Here is a 21,933-nt window from a genome sequence, read left to right on the forward strand (position 1 = left end):
TTCTCATCCTTGACACTACTCCTACTTTCCTGGAAGAAGCTTGCCTTAACACCACAGTCAGAAGTTTGTCGATCCGTTGTAGTCTTAAGTGTTTCCCATGTGACCACAAAGCTCCATATTTGTGATACTACAGCCACAAAATTGAAACAGACTTTAAGTTATTAAAGTAATGCTATCATGTGGAGCTCAAAACAGAAGTTGTGAAAATATACATGCCAATTGCAACCCCTTGACGTCTCCTCTTTCTCTTCAGTAATCAACACTCCATTCCTCTTTGCCTCTGGGATTGTCGGATGTATCCCAGTTGGAAAGTTAGACGATTTCGGAAGATGATTTGGAAAAGTAAGGTTTCTAGTAGCATAGTTGCACTTGAATTGCTGACATAGTTGCCCCTTTTGCATGATGTCTGAGTTGAGAAGGTAAAATTTCATAACACTTTCTCGCATTGTGATGTCCATCTTCCTAATTATGCCTTGTCCCTTTGGCTCGTTCCCTATCACCTTGATGTTGACATCTCTAGATCAATTGAGCCCAAAAATTCATTGATGAGAACAAGAGACTCTTGTACAAGCCATCCTTCAGCCGTGCTACCCTCGGGGCGTGCCATTTGACGAACGAACCCCTTTAAAGTCTTAATGAATCTCTCCAAGAAGATCATCCATCTGCTGTGAACTACCCCAACAACTGCAACTTCATTGACCACATGCACAAGTACATGCATTTGGATAGTAAGAATGTTTGTTGGAAAGTACTTCTCCACCATGCACACGCTTCAATAGCATTTAAGAGTGTTGCAACGATGTTGTCTTTTTTTATCCCTTTTGAACTGATCCAACGTACCAACTCACTAATTTTGTAGATCGTTCTTCTAATGTCATCTGTCAAACAATTCTTTATGGAAATTGGTAAGATAAAATGAAAACATTTGTGCCAATCATGGGAGTTAACACCATTAATATTTTCATCTCTCATAAAAGTCGTTTTCAAACATCACATGCACCCAGTGAGAGCCTTGAATGAATATATAGTCTTCTTCACTTGTTTCTCTTCTGCACGACTCAAAACCCATGGTCCTTTTGGTATCACAAACTTTCCATTGGGTTTAAGTCGAGGCCACATCTCTGGCATTCGACCCACAGCCTGCAGGTCATCTCTTTGGGCCTTGCTCTCCCTTTTCTCAATGATGGTTTTCCATATGATCTCCCCCACATTCTTGAAGATGTGCATTCGGTCGAGGAGATGATTAATCAGCAGGTCACTCCTGTAGGGGAGTTCATTGCAAATAGAAAGTCTTTTCATTCCAAGTGGTATGAAATCTCCCCTGTCTAGCCACATGTTTTTCCAATCGCTCTCTTTCAGTGGATGCATGTCATGTTTGCATATGTTTAGTCCAAGTAGCTCATGTTCTTGCTTGTTTAGCCACTAGAACCAATAACCCAAATGGGATAACAATCCCCCTTCATCATGAGTGCCGCAATCCCTCCTTGGTCTTGTGTAATACCATCTTTACATATTGCTTGCAAGAGTAAAAAATCAATCGTGGTTTGGAATCAAGAGATTGATCAAAAGATGATTAAAACCACAAAAAAAATCAAGTATCCCTAAACAAATTACCATGGTTATCTAAAAACATTTCCATGTAGGGTGATTTTTATTGATAGAAATAGATGAAAACCATGGTAGCTTATATACATATATTAAGATACACATTCAATTGCTAGATTTAGTTTTGGGTGGATTTGACTTCTTCATTTTGTGCTCAAGAAATTAGCACCATCCATGAGGATTCACTCTTATTACCAGTCATGGCCTCAATGAGTTTGAAGTAGCTTCTCATTGCGTTTGTGTGGCCCATTGTCCAAATAGGAAATGAGCATGAAGAAGAGGTTAGTCTAGAAATTCTTAGGCAATATTTGAAGAATTTTTTGTATGTGCTATAACCTTTTTATAGCATGTGTATAATTTTTTTGATGTACTTTTCTTTTATAGGGTTAATACCAATCACATCAACATGGAGAACGAGAATTTAAAGAGCATCTTCTTATGGAATGCTGAAATAATTGCAACATTTGTTAAATATTTTTTGGAAGTGGATCAATGTACAAAAGGATATGCAAGAATAATATTGTTGGAAGAAGTCTCTTGTATACCTATGTGGCTTCATGGAAAGCCTTAAGAATAGAGATCAATGGACATAGACTTGCTTTGCATAGCTGGGTGAAAAACACATTGGCCAAGGCAAAGAGTTTGTCATCCATTTCCAAGACATGTTTTGCAAGAAGTTCCTCCTCACATGCAACATGATCATCTGTACTTGACATATGTTGGGACATTAACAGCATTATAGGGCCAATTAGGTCCATGCATAGACATGACTTTCTAACCCATGCATTGAACAACTTGGATGGTAATTTATCACCTTGGAGGACTTGAGCAAGGAGGGGGGGGGGGGGGGGGGGGGGGGGGGGAGGGGAGAGAAATTTTGAATGTGGACCCAAGCGTATAAGTCTGGAAGAGAAAAAGGGCAATGTTTTGAAGTAAATGTGGCTTAACATGCAAATTTTTCTTTAAAAAATTAGATGATATGTCCTAATAATGAGATGAATGGGAAACACAATATGATAACCCCTAAGGGGTGAGTATATACTATACATACATGTTAGAAAGCTAAAAATTAGTATAATCTTTACTTATAGTGTGTGTTTTCATACCAAAGTCATTATGAAAATGGAGCAATCCACAAAAAATACAGCCAAATAATAACATTAGAAGTGTTTTAGTATTTTTAGGTGTAGAATGGAATTTTTTTTTAGTAGTTTGATTAATTTCCTATAACTTTTGCTAATAAAAGATAGTAAAAGCCAAAATAAATAAAATAAATAACCAAGAATGTCAAAATTAGATTTTGACTTCAAACGCAAAATCTTGAAGCTCAATGGAAAGGCCTTTGGGCATGTCTTCTTCTTCCTCATGGTTTTTTTATAAGATAACCTTCCATCATGTTGTCATGCTGTGGCACGTATATAGTGGGAACGGGCATTAAACGATTTATCTTGTGACTTTTTGACGCATAAGTATACTTTATATAATACTCATATGCATAAATAAAAACTTTCTACCATACCTTAGTATTACCTTTGAAGTAATATAAATGTACATTACTATTAGAAAGTACTGCAAGAGAAGTATCAATAATTGTGCCTCTTTTTGTCTGGGGCAAAAGCATTTGTATATTTCTTCTAATATCTCATCTATACCCTACCATATAAAAATTATTTTCTTCTTTTCACATTTATTTAATAATATAACCCTTCAATAATGCATACCTTCTTGGATACATACAAGAGGGAAGGGCCTACTAGAAGACTTTATGAAAAGGAAGATCCAAAGCTTCTTGGACCATCCCAATTTGAAAATACCGACCTAAGGGCGTGGAGAAAAGGCCAAAACCAAGTCAAGCTCTTTTAGTAGGCCAATTTTGCCTTTTGAAGCATGTCAATCCGAGTTACAGGTCAAAAGTTACAGGGAAACCAGTGAAAAACCCTCTCACAACTACACTGCAAGAAGAGATGGTAAACAGGTGAATCAAGTGAAAAGAGGTAATCTTGGTCTTTTTCCATAAAATAAGACATTTGGAGGGTAAAAGACATAAGCATGTGAATGTGACACCTCAAAGATGCCTTGAAGGACAAGACACACAAGTTGGGACCCCCTGCTGGAGCCACACAGAAGATGCTTAGGTGGGGCCCACATACATCATGCACCCACATGGAGCCTCAATGACCAAAAATGCTGAATTTCATGATATTTTGAGTCCTAATATTTCCCATTTTAAGAAATATCCAAAGAACATTTGATTTGGGCTAACTCTTTAGCCTAATCAAGTGATTATGTAAAACATGGCTAAAACATTATGTGATTATGATCTATCTCTAATTCTATCTTTACTCCTCCTTTCATCTCTCTTGTTGTGTCCTAATTGTTTCATTGGAAGGTATCAAGCAGCAATCTTGTCAATGTAATGGGCACAACCTTCTTGCGGGAAACAATTATGTGCACAAGGTTAGTAACCATATCTTCATCTTTCACAAGCACCTCTCTCTCTCTTAAGGTTCTCATTCTCTTCCACAAACTCAAGAATCTCCTTGCTACAGGTACTTCTCTCCCTGCAGTGTCCTTATTGTCTAAGGGCAACAATAGGGCTTGGGAGAGAGACTCGCTTCTTCTTCTCCTTTCACTTCTTTCACGCCTTTATCTTTGAACATACTAAGTATATCATCGATGAATAACCATAATCCACATAGAGGCGATTTCTTTCATTTCCATTCTGTGCAATCTATTAGGGTCAACATTTGGATTAGTCGAAAGATTCACTTTCAGCAACGCAGAGTGTTTCTATTTGGTCCTGAAAGGCTCAACGAAATACTTCTCTCACTAGATCCCATCATACTACCTATTATTGACTATAACTTCTCTTTTGATGTGAGTGTGGTTATTTTATTATGAATCAAGAGGATTTGTACTCACAACTAATCCCCATTGCTAGGCAAAGCATATACATTATAGTAAGCACAAAGCTACATTTCCAAAGAGCAATCCGTAGCTTATTTGGACAACAAAGATTAAATATCATTAACTCATCCATTAACCCTTTTATCCTATCCATGATACGATATGATCGTAATCTCAATGTTTTCATTTTTGTTTTGTTTTGACTATCTTTCATGAGTTCTCTCCATCACGTGTGTGTTTGTAAAGGAAACTGAGCGGCTTCTTTGGCTACATTTCTTCTTTAGCTCTAGAAGCTATGTTATCTACATCTTAGCTCCTTCTCATAACTCTTGAGCTTCCTCACAAACTCTCACAGCAAGAGGCCCGGTGCCTTCCTGGCAAGACCGCCAACTTCTTGACAACGTCTAAGTCACAAGAGTCACTAGCTGGTAGTTGGGGTCTTGAGTAGTATTGCCTTGGGTTCCCGCTGATGACCTCTATAGAGCCTAATGTGGAGGGATAATGGATGCCCGTGTAAACAGAGGTACTCTCTATATGCTCGTGCTCTAGCACACGACCAGAGTGTAGGGGCATGTGACCTTGAAACCCTAGAAGTGTTGGTGAGTGCCCATGAAGCTGGCCGCTCACCTAGTTTTTTTTGGGGTGTTTGTAACCCAGTTTTACTCATAAATTTTTGATTTTTTGGCCTTTTTATCTGATGAATCAATGGAATATAGCGTGTGATAACTCAAAACAAGCGTCTCCATCAGAGAGATGTGGCGTGCTTTACAACCCAAGATTTGGTTACTCTACGCCCTCAAAATCCTCAAAATAGTCTATTTCTAGTTGGGAAAACGCTTAAAATGGAAAGCCCAAGGGTGCAAGTGTGAAGGGGAGGGTGGAGGATTTGTCCCAGATGCACTCACTCCCTCTTGTGCGGGTAGACTATACATATAGTCTTGGGTCTCTACTATATCATAAGACTGAGGACTAGAGCTTGGGCTTGGGCTTGGGCTTGGGGAATGATCCCAATCCCTATAGGTCATTTTTTTAATACACGATTAGAAAATATATATACTTTTGGATTTTATATTTAATTTTCTTGATTGATTGATTGATCGATTTATTTTTGGATTGAAAATATAGATTTTGTGCAAAAAATGTAGGAAATTATTGTAGAATGAAAAAAAAAGACAGAATTTGAACCGAAAAATTGACAAAATACACATCACTAAGATTTTAATGAAGGGCTTGAAAAAAAATCCAGAAATTACTATAAAGTGCAGAACATTGCAGAGAACGCTTGAAATTACTTCTAGAAAAATAAAAGAATGCAAACACAACATTTGTCCTAACCCTAAACCTTTCCTCATCCAAACAACAGATCTAAAGGAAACCTTAAAAATTTAAAAACTGCAGGAAGGAAAAATAAACGGTTGCATCCTAAGGTAAACGCACAGTGCCTCCTCGACAGCGATGCCAAAAATGTCATGTTGTCGGGGACTTGTCATGCGTTATACGTGAGCCACTAAGGCTACAAACACACAACTCGTGCTTGCTCACAACCTCAAATAGTGTGTCACTCACCTTTGTTTTTATGTCGTTGTAGGAATCTTGTCGCCGTGAAGAGGGATCCTTTCGTCACCACTTCTCAACCACCTCGCTACTACCGTAAGGTCCCTTGCTTTACCCTCCCTCGCACACACACGCTCTCAAACACTCACGCACAACAGGAGTCTACACTGTAGAGAAAGAGAGCAAGCAAACCGTACATTCAAGATTAAGATAAAAGTAGGGTTGCAAGCCCTTATGTGAGTCATCCCAACCACACTTGGGCCGACAAATGATATGCATCGATGTTTGAATTCAGAGAGATTTGGGATAAAGACATCGAGCCTAAGAAATCAGTGCTATTGTGGCTCACCCTCCATCTGTTTCTGTCTTACCCCCAGTGAGTCAATATCTGCTCTCCTCTAAAGCTAGCCTTTAAGTCTCCCCTCTAATGGAGACAGTTGTTGTTAGGTGACTTTGTAGGCATTCTCTCCTGTTATTGGAACTGTAAGAGGGCAGAGTTATTGTGGATATTTTGGAAATTGAGAAATGGCTATTTGTTTGATGGGACTTACCATGCACTCCGCCTGAGTTCTCTTTTTGTTGAGTTTAATTTGCAGGTGTACAAGCTGAAGATCAACCATATGTGCGTAACCGGATTGCACATGATGCAGAAACGTTCCAGCTCTCCCTCACCAAGGAAGATAGAGCGCTGCCACTGAACAAGAGAAAGTTGAAGGAAATAGGCAACATGCTGGCTGCCACAACAGGGAAGCAATTAAAGATGCCTATGACGTTGTGGCCAAACTTGGGGAGTTTATGGAAAATTTGCAGGATATGATAAATTCATCACATGCCTTTGGAGTGTCATAGGAATCTTTTGTATTGGGATCTTGTATTTTGTATATGTGATCTGAGATATACTGGGGGGTTAGTATTGTTTGGGTTAGACTATTTCAATTTTGGGAATCACCTTTTTGAGGTGCTTTATGTAAGTACGTGTCTACCATTTTGAAAAATGAAACTTTGTGAGAATCTACTTGGATGCTCTCTCTCTCTCTCTCTCTCTCTCTCTCTCTCTCTCTCTCTCTCTCTCTCTCTCTCTCTCTCTCTCTCTCTCTCTCTCTCTCTAGTCTTTTTGCATGGGGACATTCTCTTTTTGCATGGGGACATTCTCTTTTTGCATGGCAATGCTGTGTGTGTGTGTGTGTGTGCGCGCGCACCAGTCCACGACTCCACATGTGTCCGACTCTTGACAGATGCAATCGCCTATGCTTTCACCTTGAATGCCTATGGCTTCGCAAGAGGCAAAAGTGCAGAGATTGGGGAAGGAGTCTCTCTCTCTCTCTCTCTCTCTCTCTCTCTCTCTCTCTCTCTAGTTGCTCCTGTGCGAGCTGCTCGGTCTCTGTCTCTGCGGATGAGGCGTGCTCTCTGTGTCTCTAAGAGAGTTGCTCCATGGCCATATTGCATGAGATGTATGAGGAGGAGGAGATGGAGAAGGCGGGTTGGAAGGAGAGTCAACGGGCACGACACACATGACAACATTGTAGGGTAGGGGAGGGGAATCTTACGGGAAATGATTTTTTTACAAGTGAACGAGTATGCCTGGTAACTAAGCCTTCTTTCTCTTGTTAATATAAATTTCACGGCTTTGTTGGGAAAAAAAAGAAACCCTAAAAAAACTTCTTACGCCATATCGGGTGCTTTATATGGGCTAGTCGCATTTCATTGTGCGAAATGTAGAAAAGCAGAGGGCTGGGACAGAAAGGTAGAGCAGAAGGAACGCCAGTTTCAGACATGGTTCGCCCTGCGAGGAAGGCTCAGCATTGAATTAGAGATAGTGTGTGTGTGTGTGTGTGTGTTGTTGGCCTTGTTTGACCTCTCCTCAAGTTGGTCGCTTAAGTATATGCAAGAATAATATTGATGGAAGAAGTCTCTTATATACCTATGTGGCTTCATGGAAAGCCTTAAGAATAGAGGTCAATGGACATTGACGTGCTTTGCATAGTTGGGTGAAAAACACATTGTCCAAGGCAAAGAGTTTGTCATCCATTTCCAAGACACGTTTTGCAAGAAGTTCCTCCTCACATGAAGCATGATCATCTGTACTTGACATATGTTGGGAGAGATGAGGCAACTTTTTCCAACAATAAAGTCAATGGCCAAGCTATATTATTTCACTGGGTGCCATCATACTACCCCTTATAGACTATAAATTTTCTTTTGACACAAGTGTAGTTATCTTGCTATGAACCAAGAAAATTTGTACACACAATTAATCCCAATCACTAGACAGGACGTATACATTATGGTAAGCACAAAATTTCAATTCCAAAGAACAATTTGTAGCCCATTTAGTTGGCAAAGATTGAACACCATTAACTTATCTATTAAACCTTTCATATTACCCATGATAGGATACGACCCTAGCCTTGATGTTTTCATCTTTGGGTTTTTGTTATATGCTCTTTTGTGCTCTTTCTTTTTGTGTGTGAGTGCAAGAGAGAAAGAGTGGGGCTTGTTTGATTACGCTTCCTTCCAAACCCTAGACTTCATGGCATCTATGGTATAACTCCTTCATATAGTTTTTGGAGTTCTCTCACAAACTCTCACAGCCAAGGCCCGATGCTTTCCTACCAAGACCACAAACTTCTTGAGATCCCATTTGCTAAATGGGATATAGAGTTTGTGGGTCCAATATAACCACCCACAAACAAAACTCAAGCGCAATATATTATTGTGGTCACAAATTAATTGACCAAATGGATGACGGCACGAGCCACCAAGAAGAACGATGTTAGAACTATTATTGCATTCCTGTACGAATGCATATTTACTTGATATGAACTTCCTTTTGAGCTTGTAAGTCACGACGGATTGCATTTCCTCAATGAGGTGATAGAACACCTACTAGAAAAGTTTATGGTAATCCAAAATAAATTTACACCCTATCATCCTCAAGAAAATGGTCAAGCAGAACATACAAACCAAAATTCAAAGCTTTGTACTAACCCAAATTGTTAGTTCAGGTAGAATGGACTAGGAAATTCATCTTCATTCTGTCTTGTGGGCTTATCAAGATTCATTCAAAATTGCCTTGAACACAACTTGTTTTAACTTAGTCTATGACCTGGATACAATATTGCCGATGGAAATCTTACTACCCACTCTCACAGTCGCAAGTGAGTTGGAATGGAATGGACACGAGTTGTCATAATTAATTGAAAACTTGGAAAGAAGGACTAGATGAAAAATGTTTAGTGGACATTGCCTATATATATAAACGGAAACGAAAACAAAAATAGATTTTTGACTCACATTTGTTGACTAAAGTTTTCAAAGAAGGGGATTTAGTCCTAGTATACTTGTTGAAACAACATATACCCAAGTTCAAGAAAAAAGGACATGGTCCTTTTGCCATTGAAGATGTTTCACCGAGTGGTGCAGTCAAACTAGCCACCCTAGATGGGGAAATTATGGAATTTTAGATTAGTGGGTGTCGACTTCGAAAATATAATTGTCCCTTGACTAATGATCTTTTGCAAAGAATGCATGCAGCCAAGGAAAGAAAGCTTAAATAATAGTAGGTGATTGAGGAGGCCCAAGAGAAAGCACGAATTTGAGTTTTAAGACAAAAGGCTGCAAGACAACCAGTCTGTCAAGCTATACCACTCAATACTCTCAAATTCAACCCCTAGCAAAAGATGAAGTTGAGATTGATGAGGACGAGTGGATACATGGTTTTGATATGTGAATCTTCATGAATTTGAAAGAGGATTATAAAGTAAAGGCTTTAGCAAATACAGTAGCATCAATGTGGTCAACTATTCTACATATCACAAAGCAACTACTCAACCACTTGAGGTTTGTCGAGCCATTGTCAAGGGCTGCATTAAACGAGTCACTTTAAATCTAGGGAAAATCAACTTGAATGTTATGGTTCATGGATTCTCTTGCCCGCATACTTTCATATGTATAGCGGATGAACATATGAACAATGGCCTAATATTAGGTGTTCCTTGGATGAGCTAGAACCTACAAAGAAATCCAAGATTGGGATGCCAAAATTTTGGAACTTACACTTAAAGGAGGACAGCTACAAATACCATTTGCAAACAACAAAGAGGAGTGGAAAGAAGCTCTTGGTGATTTCTAATCAAAGAAGCATGGGTCATCAGCCACGATTACAACTACTGCTTCACTAAGGACTTCTTCTCATCAACCTATCATGCAGGGAACCACGTAAATTTGGATACAAAAAATTCAACTCACCAACCAACCTCAACGAATTTGGGTGCCTAAAAAGTTGCTATGCACCACCAACGAGCCTAAGGTAAACCCATTGTATCTACATACTCAACAAAAACTGTAGTTACCAAAGATACAATGGGTATGGCAATCAAATGAGGAATATACAACTAAGATAAAAAACCCAATTGCTCGAAACAGACAAGTCAAAGCATGGGTACCAAAGACTCCACCACAACTAAAGTCCACCTTGATCAGGTACAAATGGGTACATCAAGTCAAACCCTCCGCTACAACTATGACCATGACTTTCAATCATCATACAGTGGATAATGCATATCACACAATAAAAGAGCAAGTAAAATTGCTATAGAATTTACTCTTGAAGAGAGTTCAATCGCAGGATACCTAACCATCAGAAACCCTTGAGTGAAATACTGTAGACTTTTGGGCAGAGAAGGCTCCTTTCTGTTGCTGTAGCACTTATGGGTGAGGCGGTCTTTAAGAGCATTTAGTGCCTTTTGGTATCTGATCTTCCTCTTTTTATCTGGCACTTGCAAGAACTGCATGGTGACTTTTTTTTTCAGCTCCACTGCTGAGTAGCCTACAAAGCGTTATGTCAGGTTGCTGATCACTAGCCCAAAAATTTTTGTTCCCATAGAGGACTTCTTTGGAAGGTTGACCACTAAGGTCATAGCACAACCCTTTGTTACCCTCGAGGAATGACATCCAAGGGGTGCCTTCTTGCTATGGCTCATGGAATGTCCTTACTAGACGGACGACCTAATTTTAGGGAAGTCTCATTGAGAAGATGAAGATACTATTTACTGAAAGCTTCCAGTTAATTAGAGATATTGTGTGTGTATGTGTGTGTGTGTTGTTGTTGGAGCTATATATGGCTCACTCTACTCAACTTGGTCTCACCTATATATTTGTATCTTGTCCTCAACACGAATTAGTCTTTGGGAGTGTATATGGTGTGTCTCTTGTCTCCTCTCTCTCTCTCTCTCTCTCTCTCTCTCTCTCTCTCTCTCTCTCTCTCTCTCTCTCTCTCTCTCTCTCTACAAATCAACATGGTATTAGAGCGGTAATGATCACGCGCCGATTCAATTCATGGTGACAAAACAGATTGTGTATGCGATTCGCACGTAAGATTCAAAATTGCTACGAATTTATTTTTTGAGCATTGATTCTTGTTAACTGTGGTTGTTTTGTGTTAAGAAGAATATGATTAGTGTTTTGTGTGGTGTTTATTGCTAATCAATCTAATCGTTGATAATGTTTTCTTGTTGATGACACCCTGAACTTCATCTCAATTTTTGGGGGTGTTCTGCTCACTTTTCATCCAAAACTTGTTCGTCTCCTCAAGCTCTTCGATTTGAGTTCTAGGTTTGCGTCAATCAGAGTTCACAGCAGAAAGTTATGCTGTTTTTATTGCAATTGAGCTTGACGCAGCTTTCTTCGTCGTACTTCTTCGTGAAGTGTCCGCGATCATTTTTCTAATTTTGGCATTAACTTTTTTGAGAAAATATAGCGTTTTGCTATTCGTATTGTGGCCGTCAATCTTGCATCTCACGCCACTCTATTTTGAGGACTCTTTTGTTATTAACGTCTCCTTTACCCTGCTTTTTTTGGTGACGTCTCTCACATCTTTGGACGTTCCTTGAGCATCCTTCTTGCGTTTATCGTTGACAAAACGTAGTCCTCATATTTCTCTCATTCTCAATTGTGGCCTTCACCATATATGGTGTGCAGATTTTGCGATCTTATCATATACGTCTTCTCGTAACAAGATATGGCTATGACTATTCTCGTCAACGGCTTTCCTTCTAGCCAGCGTTCTGTTCCTCCTTTCCAAGGCCAAGGATTTCCAGGCTGGAAAGCAAAGATGTTGTTAATTCTTGAAGGCGATGAACTCTCTGGTGTTGTTCTTGGAAATCGTGTTTGTCCACCTCAGCCTGTTTATACGGATAATGATAACGTGCTAATCACTAAAGGACCTATATTTAAAGATTGGAATGTTGCCTATACGGATTGGCAACGACGTGATAAAGCAGCCCGTCGGTATACTCTTTCTACTCTTACTGATTCCCTTTTGCTTGATATGTATGAACTGCCTACTTCCCACGACGTATAGAAGTACCTTATTGCAAACTTTCAGAAGAAATTTGTTACATAAATACTTTATTTGAGAGGGTTTCTTAACAAATTACAATATGAAGTTGGTACTACCATGACGGGACATATTGAATCTTTCAAATCTATTTCACAAAAGCAACTGATTACACTTCTCCCTGATACGCTGAAGGACTCTTCTTATGATAACATTGTTACTATTCTCTCTAATAAAGATGGTCTTGATTTTGACCAAGCCTGCATGTCTTTAATTGAATACTCTCAACGTCAAGAACGTCGTAATTCTGGTCACGATAGAGCTATGATTTCACAAGAGGAGACTGAGTCAAAATAGATGGAACGTGATTTTTATGCTCAAAGGAGTCCATCTCAACGAGGAAACCGTAGAGGTGGCCGTCGTGGTAATATTTTCTCTCGTCTCAAATTTTCTAATAAGCAATGTTCTTACTACAACAGAAATGACCATACTGAAGATGATTGTTGGGCACGTCAATATGATGAAGAACACAATATTACCACGAAACAACCACGTTTATCTAGAGACTCTTCATCTTCTTCTTGTGAATATTGTGGACGATCTGATCATCCCACTCATATGTGCTATAAGCATCGATTTGACACAAATCGTAATAGAGCATATGCTACTGAACATCCAAACAAAATTGTACCAAAAAAAAATTGCGTCCTATATTCAGTTGCTCCAGACAGAATACTTCATGTACGTGATGGATCACTTTTTATTATCGATTCTGGTGCTACAAGAAATATAACATATCAGTCTAAGTGGCTCCATAACTATCATCTACTACCAGTTCAACGGTTTCTTTATCTTGCTGATGATACTACTTGTCAAGTAAAGGGTATTGGAGACTTATATCTTGGTACGTTATCTTCTTCCACTCGAATTTTGTGAGCAGACTTGTTGATCTTGGTCTGTTTGTTGGATTTGATAATACCAAATGCTGAATTGAGAAAGATGGATAGACTATAGCCACTGCTTCTCGAAACGGTAATTTGTTTGAACTCTCTCAATGATGTTGTAGCAAATGTTGTCACTGCTCCTGGTGATCATGATTGCAAAGTATGGCATCACCATTTTGTTCATGCTGATTTATCAAAACTCCTTGATCTTCAACGTCGTGATCTTGTTCATGGCATGGATCTTAAAGCCCATCCCCATATGGGAATTTGTGAATTTTTTGCTCTTGGAAAACACAATCGTAAACCCTTTTCTCTTTCAAATACAACTTATTCTCATGACATATTGGATCTTGTTCATACTGATATATGTGGACCTCTACCTTCTTCGAGATCACAATATCGCTACTTCATTACTTTCATTGATGATTTCTCAAGGTATACGACTGTATTTCTACTTAGACAAAAATCTGAAGCCTTATCTGTTTTCTAACAATTCCACAAGGCTGCGGAACTTCAAACTGGTCGTCGCCTTAAGAAGCTTCGTAGTGACAATGGAGGCGAATATGTTTCTCGAGAGTTTGTGAGTTATTGTGATGACAGTGGAATTCATCATGAACACACTATTCCATATTCGCCTCAACAGAACGGCGTTGCTGAATGAAACAATCGCACTATTCTCAATGGTATAAGATGTATGCTGATTCATTCTGGCTTATCTCGTGTGTTTTGGGCTGAAGCTACTTTGATAGCAGTATTTATTTAGAATCATCTTCCTACTACTGCACCCTCTGGTAAGATACACAGCACAGCATGGACAGGTGACATTCCTTCTGTATCTCATTTTTGAACCTTTGGATGTATTGCTTATATTCATGTTCCCAAAGAAACACGAACAAAGCTTGATGCTCCTAGTCTTAAAGTTATTTTTATTGGATATTCTGACACTTTCAAAGGCTACAAATTCTATGACCCTTTCTCCAAGAAAGTAATTGTGAATCGTGATGCTACTTTTAACGAACAGCTTATGGGAGGCTCATGGTCCATGGATGATTCTGATGATACTAAATCATTGTTTCAAGCTTTTCCATTTCTTTCAGATGATGAAACTTCCTATAGAGCAACTTTCCTCTTCACAACCATCCATTCGGAATGTTGCCAATGATGATATTGATATTTTTGTTGATCTGCCTATTGATTTTGAACATGGATCATGTTATGTTTATGATGACAATATTGGTGATAATTCTTTTTCTACTTCTGAAGATCCTGTCACTTATGATGAAGCTATCTCGTCATCACAAAAGGATCAATGGCAAGAGGCTATGGAAGCAGAGTACGATTCTCTTATCTCTAAAGGTACATGGATAGTAACTGAATTACCTCCTGGTCGTACAGCTATTAAATGTAAGTGGGTGTATAAAACAAAAGTAAAAGCAGATGGATTTTTTGACAAGTTCAATGCACGTTTAGTTGCAAAAGGTTACTCCCATGTAGCTGGTGTTGATTATCATGAGACTTTTTCACCGGTTGTTCGCATCACAAGTGTTCGAGGTTTATTGGCATTTGCTGTTCAATTTGATTTAAAAGCTCATCAAATAGATGTGCGAACTGGTAAAGAAGACCTTGTTGCTCAAACAAGCTTCGCGAGCCTGGTATACAAACTTTGATCTTTATTCCACCTCTAAAGGATTCATCTCTTCCTCTTCAGACCCCAACTTATACATAAAACGCCAAGGTAGCAGTTTTGTGATTCTTGCTCTTTATATGGATGATACCATCCTTGTTTACAATGATTTAGGATTTCTTCAGCAAGTGAAACAGTTATTGTCTTCTACATTTGATATGGTGGATCTTGGAGAGATTCACTCGTGTCTTGGCATTCAAATCCAACGGAACCGTACAAAAGGTATTTTATTCCTTCGACAATCAAATTTTATTACAGATACTATTCAAAAATTTGGTATGGAATTTGCACATTCATCCAACACACCTTGTCTTGCGAGCTCTACGAAGAACACTTCTGACAATGACGGTCAACTTGTCACAAATCAACCTTATGCTAACTTGATTGGATGTCTTCAATTTGTTGGCATGAACACTCGTCTTGATATTCTGTTTGCTACTAATTATCTTGGACAACATCTTGCATGTCCTTCTCTTAAGCATTGGTCTGCTGCAAAGCGTGTATTCAAATACTTGAAAGGCACTACAGATATTGGTTTAGTCTATCGACGACAACTCACATCGGATTCTATGCAATCTCTTTCTCTTTTCGGTTACACAGATGCAGGCTGGGTAAGCTCACATTTATCTATGCGATCTACTAGTGGAAATTGCTTCTTTATAAAGGGTTGTCTTGTTTCTTGGACCAGCAAGAAACAACGTTGGGTTGGAGTTTCTACGACTGAGTTATAATATGTTGCGGCATCACTTGCAGCTCGTGAGTTGATTTGGCTTTGACAAATACTGGTTGATATTGGTTACTCTCCTCTTTCTAGCACACCCTTGCGGTGTGACAACCAAAGTGCTATTAGTCTTGCAAAAGACTATGTTCAACATAACAAGTCAAAGCACATTGTTGTCCATTATCATTATGTCAGGTATGAAGTACGCAAAGGAACCATTATGGTTGAACACTATCCAAGTGACCGGATGATTGCATACATTTTGACCAAAGGCTTCAACGAGTCACGTTTCATCCTCTTGCGCTCGGAGCTTGGAGTTGCTTCGGCTTCACTGTTTCTAGGTTAGCTTCTTTGCAATTTTAATAGCTTTGTACATATGACATTGTAATCTTCTAGGTACCATGCACTATGCACACTCCACATTTGAACATTGTGATCTCTAAGTTACTTGAATATTTGTACATAGATGCACAATTCATCATCGCTGGTTCATATTTTTACATTGTATAGGGGCTTGGGTTTTTTCTTTGAACTCCCCAAGGGTTTTTTCATCCAAAGCTAGAGACATTTGTTTGAGTGGGGGTGTTGGAGCTATTATGGCTCACTCTACTCAACTTGCTCTCACCTATATATTTGTATCTTGTCCTCAATATGAATCAGTCTTTGGGAGCGTATATGGTGTGTCTCTTGTCTCGTCTCTCTCTCTCTCTTTCTCTCTAGAAATCAACATGTGTGTGTGTTGTTGGCCTTGTTTGACCTCTCCTCAAGTTGGTCGCTTGGCATGATGTAGACCATTATATCCTAAACTCTAATCGACGGCCAAGTGGCTCACATAAAAGTCACGCTCGGTTTAATATTAACCCGTCGCTACATTTAAACAGTATAGTGTAGAGTGCAAACAACAAAACGAGGTGCCCCCCAGCTTAGTATTCACAGCCTGCTAGTTGAGTCGTTCTACTGTAGTGATTGCGATGTCAAAATTTTTGAATTGAGAACTTATCACTAAAGTAAACCTTACATCATCTAAAACATAGAGCATAAAGTTATATGTGCCTCTCTTTAAATTTAATGCATCTCTTGGATCTTTTGTATTTGTATTAACTCATGTTTTGTGTGTCATAGAAAGAATATGTATTCACAACCATGAACGTTTCAACTGCACCATCATGACTCCAACAGGTCGACAACATTGAAAGATCCGTTATCAACATCCAATTCCCTATGCATATACGTTTTCTTGGTGCAACACATAAATGCTACGGGGCAGGGCACGACTTCCATTTCTTATTACTTTTGGAGAGACCACGATGCCAACTCTCCACCATACACTTTTGTATGACACCTATGCATGATATGCATTGTATACTTAGCATTTTCAATATGTTGTGCTTCATTGTTGCACGACGAAATGTTTAACAATTCATATGGGTTGTATGTAGCTTCACACAAACATTGACCTCTAGCTTGGACAATTGTACGACACTCGTACACAATTATCATGTCGATACTATAGTTTAATTCTATATGTATTCTATAAAGGCACTGAGAGTTCCCTTTACACGTGTCGAGAGCTGCGAGTTGAAAGCTACAATTCGAAAATTCTCTAGGCACGATAAAGAGGGAGAGAGAAAGAGAAAGAGAGAGGCCGCCGAAGGTGCCGAAGACGGCAGGCCGTACTAGTTTTATAATATGTTGAATGTTTTTTTATTTTTTGAGTTTGTAAATGCTTCCTTGAGTTTAGTTTAGCAACATATTTTCTACATGCTCAATCTCGATCATCATATCTATACATCAAATATATACACTCTTCTTTTCTCATAGATGCTTGATGTCAATATGGCTATGTCATGTTATGTTCTCATTATATTCTATAGCAACGACCACCCGGAACCAAGCCTACTTCGTTAGTGGTAGACCTAATTTAGGGGAATTCTCATTGAGAAGATTAAGTCACTTGTTTAGATAGAGATATTTTGAGATAGAGAGAGAAAGAACACTTTTGTACATATACAAAATTTGTACAAGTAAAGACTAGCTAAACACGTTCCTTCATTGTAAAATCTTTATTACAACTATTCATAGATTCCAGAGCCTTCTAATTCAAAAGGAAGTTGTTGCTACAGTAGTCATAGGCCATCTTAGTTGCCAGCAACCACCATGGTTTTTTAGTGAGCCTGCGTGCGTGCTCCGGTGATGGCTGCCAGACGTTTGGAGTTTCATCTTTTTGGTCTAATGGGGCCGCTTGATCCAGCTCTGCAGTCTCGTGTACAATTTCCCCCTCTTCAACTTCAGGCTCTTCTCCAATGGTCCAATCTTCTTCTCCAATTGCCGAGGCTGACAGATCATGAGAGGAAGCGGCCTCACAGCTTGCTATATTAATATTGCCGCTCTGCGCGGGTTCATTTTCAACAACGACGTCGTCGTCCTGCGATGGAATAGTGGCAACTGCCACGACGTCATTAGAAGGCGATGATGGAGCTGCAGGTCGTATCGATGGAGTTTGTGGAGTTGTATTCTTGCGACGTCGAGGTGGACGGATGCGGCGTTGCGGTTTGGGGCGTTTAGTCCTGGCTGTGAGAGGGTTCGGGGTGTGATGGACAGCTGGGTCGAATGGAGGTGGGGGGAGAAGGCCAGCGAAGGGAGAAGGGGGAAAAGGAGAAGGCTGGGGATGGAAGAGGAGCGGGCCGGGAGGCGGATAAGGGAATATTGCAGGCGGACGAAACGCAGGGTCATGAAATGGTCTCGCAGGCATAAACAAGCGCAGCGGCTGGCCACCGAGGGGCGGGGGTGGACCTACAAAATGCGGGTGAGGGTGGCCGGGGGGTCCGGGCCACATTGGGAAAGGACCAGGAAAGCCTGCGGGCAGTGCGGGGCCCTGATGCCGCTCTGTACGCCAATGTGAGCCTTCCTCGCAGGCCCTTCTGCTCCTTCTGCTCTGCCTTTCTGTCCCAGCCCTCTGCTTTTCTACATTCCGCACAATGAAATGCGACTATCCCCTAAAAAGCACCCCAGACGACGTAAGAAGTTTATTTAGGGTTTCTTTTTTTTCCCAACAAAGCCGTGAAATTTATAGAAAGATGGCTTAGTTACCAGGCATACTCGTTCACTTGTAAAAAATTCATTTCCCGTAAGATTCCCCTGCCCTACCCATTTCTCTCCCCTACCCTACAATGCTCTCATGTGTGTTGTGCCCTCTAACTCTCCTTCCAACCCGCCTTTGCCATCTCCTCCTCCTCATACATCTCATGCAGTATGGCCATGGAGCAGCTCGCTCCGAGACACAGAGAGGACGCCTCATCAACAGAGACAGAGACAGAGCAGCTCGCACAGGAGCAACTCGTGCACACACACACAGAGAGAGAGAGAGAGAGAGAGAGAGAGAGAGAGAGAGAGAGAGAGAGAGAGAGAGAGACTCCTTCCCTGCTCTCTGGACTTTTGCCTCTTGCGAAGCCATAGGCATTCAAGGTGAAAGCATAGGCGATTGCATCTGTCAAGAGTCGGAGACATGTGGAGTCGTGGACTGCTGCACACGCACACACACAAACACACACATACACACAGACAGAGAGAGCATTGCCATGCAAAAAGCGAATGTCGCCATGCAAAAAGGCTAGAGAGAGAGAGAGAGAGAGAGAGAGAGCATCTGAGTAGATTCTCACAAAGTTCCATTTTTCAAAATGGGAAGCATGTACTTACATAAAGCACCTCAAAAAGGTGATTCCCAAAATTGAAACAGTCTAACCCAAACCATCCTAACCCCCCAGTCCATCTCAGATCACATATACAAAATACAAGATCCCAATACAAAAGATGCCTATGACACTCCAAAGGCATGTGTCGAATTTATCATATCCTGCAGATTTTCCATAAAGTCCCCAGGTTTAGCCACAACGTCATATGCATCTTTAATTGCTTCCCTATTGGCAGCCAGCATATTGCCTATTTCTTTCAACTTTCTTTTGTTCAGTGGCACCGCTCTATCTTCCTCGGTGAGGGAGAGCTGGAACTTTTTTGCATCATGTGCAATCTGGTTGATCTTCAGCTTGTACACCTGCAAATTAAACTCAACAAAAAGAGAACTCAGGCGGAGTGCCTAGTAAGTCCCATCAAACAAATAGCCATTTCTTAGTTTCCAAATTATCCACAATAACTCTGCCCTCGTACCGTTCTAATAACAGGAGAGATTGCCTACAAAGTCACCTAACAACAATTGTCTCCATGAGATAGGGGACTTAAAGACTACCTTTAGAGGAGAGAGGATATTGAATTACTGGGGGTAAGACAGAAGCAAATGGAGGGTGAGCCACAATAGAACTAATTTCTTAGGCTCGATGTCTTTATCCCTAATCTTCCTGGATTCAAACATCCATGCATTGTCTTCTATCGAGGATAACATTCCATCTTCTTTTTAGAGTGATTGTAAAGGGGGACCAACATCCCTGATCAGAATCTAGGGATAGTTGAGCTTGAACCCCCCTTTCTATCCGAAGGCAGTAAGGTGAATTGTGTCCCTGTGAGATAGTTTCCAAAGGTAATCTTTAGGAGACATTTCTAGTCTTGATAGGATGAGGATTAATTCCCATGACTGACATTAGGAAGGGAATGTGATCTAAGGGGGCCTCTTTATTTGCCATGGGATTAAAAAGGAGATTATGGAAGGGACAAATGGGTGGATGCCATGTGGACTGAAATGGTGGGTATGGCAAGGCCTTAAAGTAAGTGGTCAAACTTGTACTCTTCTATGAAATATAAAGAGAAAAACTCTCAAAAATTCAAAAAAAATTGCACTTTTCTCTAAATAGCTAGGTTAAAACCAATCCTTTCTCTCTCTAGTGTGACTGTCAGTTTCCCTTCCCCCTCTCTCCTAAAAGGGGGTGCCTCCAAAAAAACGTGCTAATCATTCCCTCCCTCTCTCTCTCTCTACTCTACCATCTCTAACTTCTCTTCACTGCACCTTGCAAGTTGCTTCTCTTTCTTTAATGTCTCTTTTCCCTCCCAAAAAGCTATGCAACAGAAGTTTGAACCTCCTTTCACTCACCAAGCTTACTTCATTCTTCCCAAGCTTGGTGCATTCTTCTCAAGCTAAAGCTATCCATTGATTTGTGAGCCTCACTACACACCTCTACCTAACGCTGCTGATTTCAAGCATATCCTTCTGCTAGATCTTCCCTCTTTCTTTCCTCAACATATTTCGTACTCCATCTCTATTAAGGTCTCTAGAGAGTATCTACATCCCTCTCAAGCTTTGCAACATTATCTTCACCAATTAGCCAACTTGCAGCTGGAGAAAAATAGCAGTAAGTGGAATTACCGTCTGTGTGTACCATCAATAATCTTTCTCTGTATCCAACTAGGAACATGGATGTGCATAGATTAATCATAAGAGTTTTTTTGCTGATTGTGCCACTATTCCACATGGCATCATCAGGTACTCGACGACCTAGAAGTTATATTGACTCCATTTCATGCAGCAGCGTACAAGACGACAATGGAGTTGGGTGACAATAGAGTTCAAATGATTAATGAGGGTGACAATGTAGCCCAGCTCAAGAGGTGCACACAAGGTCTCAAGGAGACAATTGGCTTCTCGAACACACCATTGGAAGAAAAGAATCATGGAGTTGAAGAAAATCTAAGATGGCAAGCGGCTCACAAAGGTGTAGCATTTGTACTATGCTACTTCACAACTGAATCTAGAGACAGTAGTGGCTCCATCGAGGTCTCTTACAAACTATAATTTCACCCCTCTGTCAAGTTCCTAGATTGTCTATTTTGTATTATTTCCGTATATGTTGCTTTGATGACTATAAGATTTCCATTGCTTGGTCATGTTTTCCCATTATTATTTGTAGAGTGAGAGCCAATAGAGTCCTTCAAAGGAAATTTTGAGGCCATCCACGTTGACCTTGGCAAGCTGCTCTATGCTGATTGTCCATCCACTAAGCTTGCCTTAGGGGATTTTTTTTTAATAACCATACTAATGTCATGCCTAGGGAAAATGCAGGGTATGGTAATCTTTCTCCAATTCACTCGCCAACCATGCAAAGTCTGGAATGGCCTAAGCCAAACCATGCCTTGATTGTAGTAACCAAAAGGAGAATTGAAGCGGATGTGCATGCAGCAATGAAGTGCACATATGGTTCCCACAAAGCTACAATAACATGGTTTATGTCTCTTCATG

The sequence above is a fragment of the Adiantum capillus-veneris genome, chromosome 14, assembly GCF_014529385.1.
Source record: "Adiantum capillus-veneris isolate H3 chromosome 14, ASM1452938v2, whole genome shotgun sequence".
NCBI lineage: Eukaryota > Viridiplantae > Streptophyta > Polypodiopsida > Polypodiales > Pteridaceae > Adiantum > Adiantum capillus-veneris.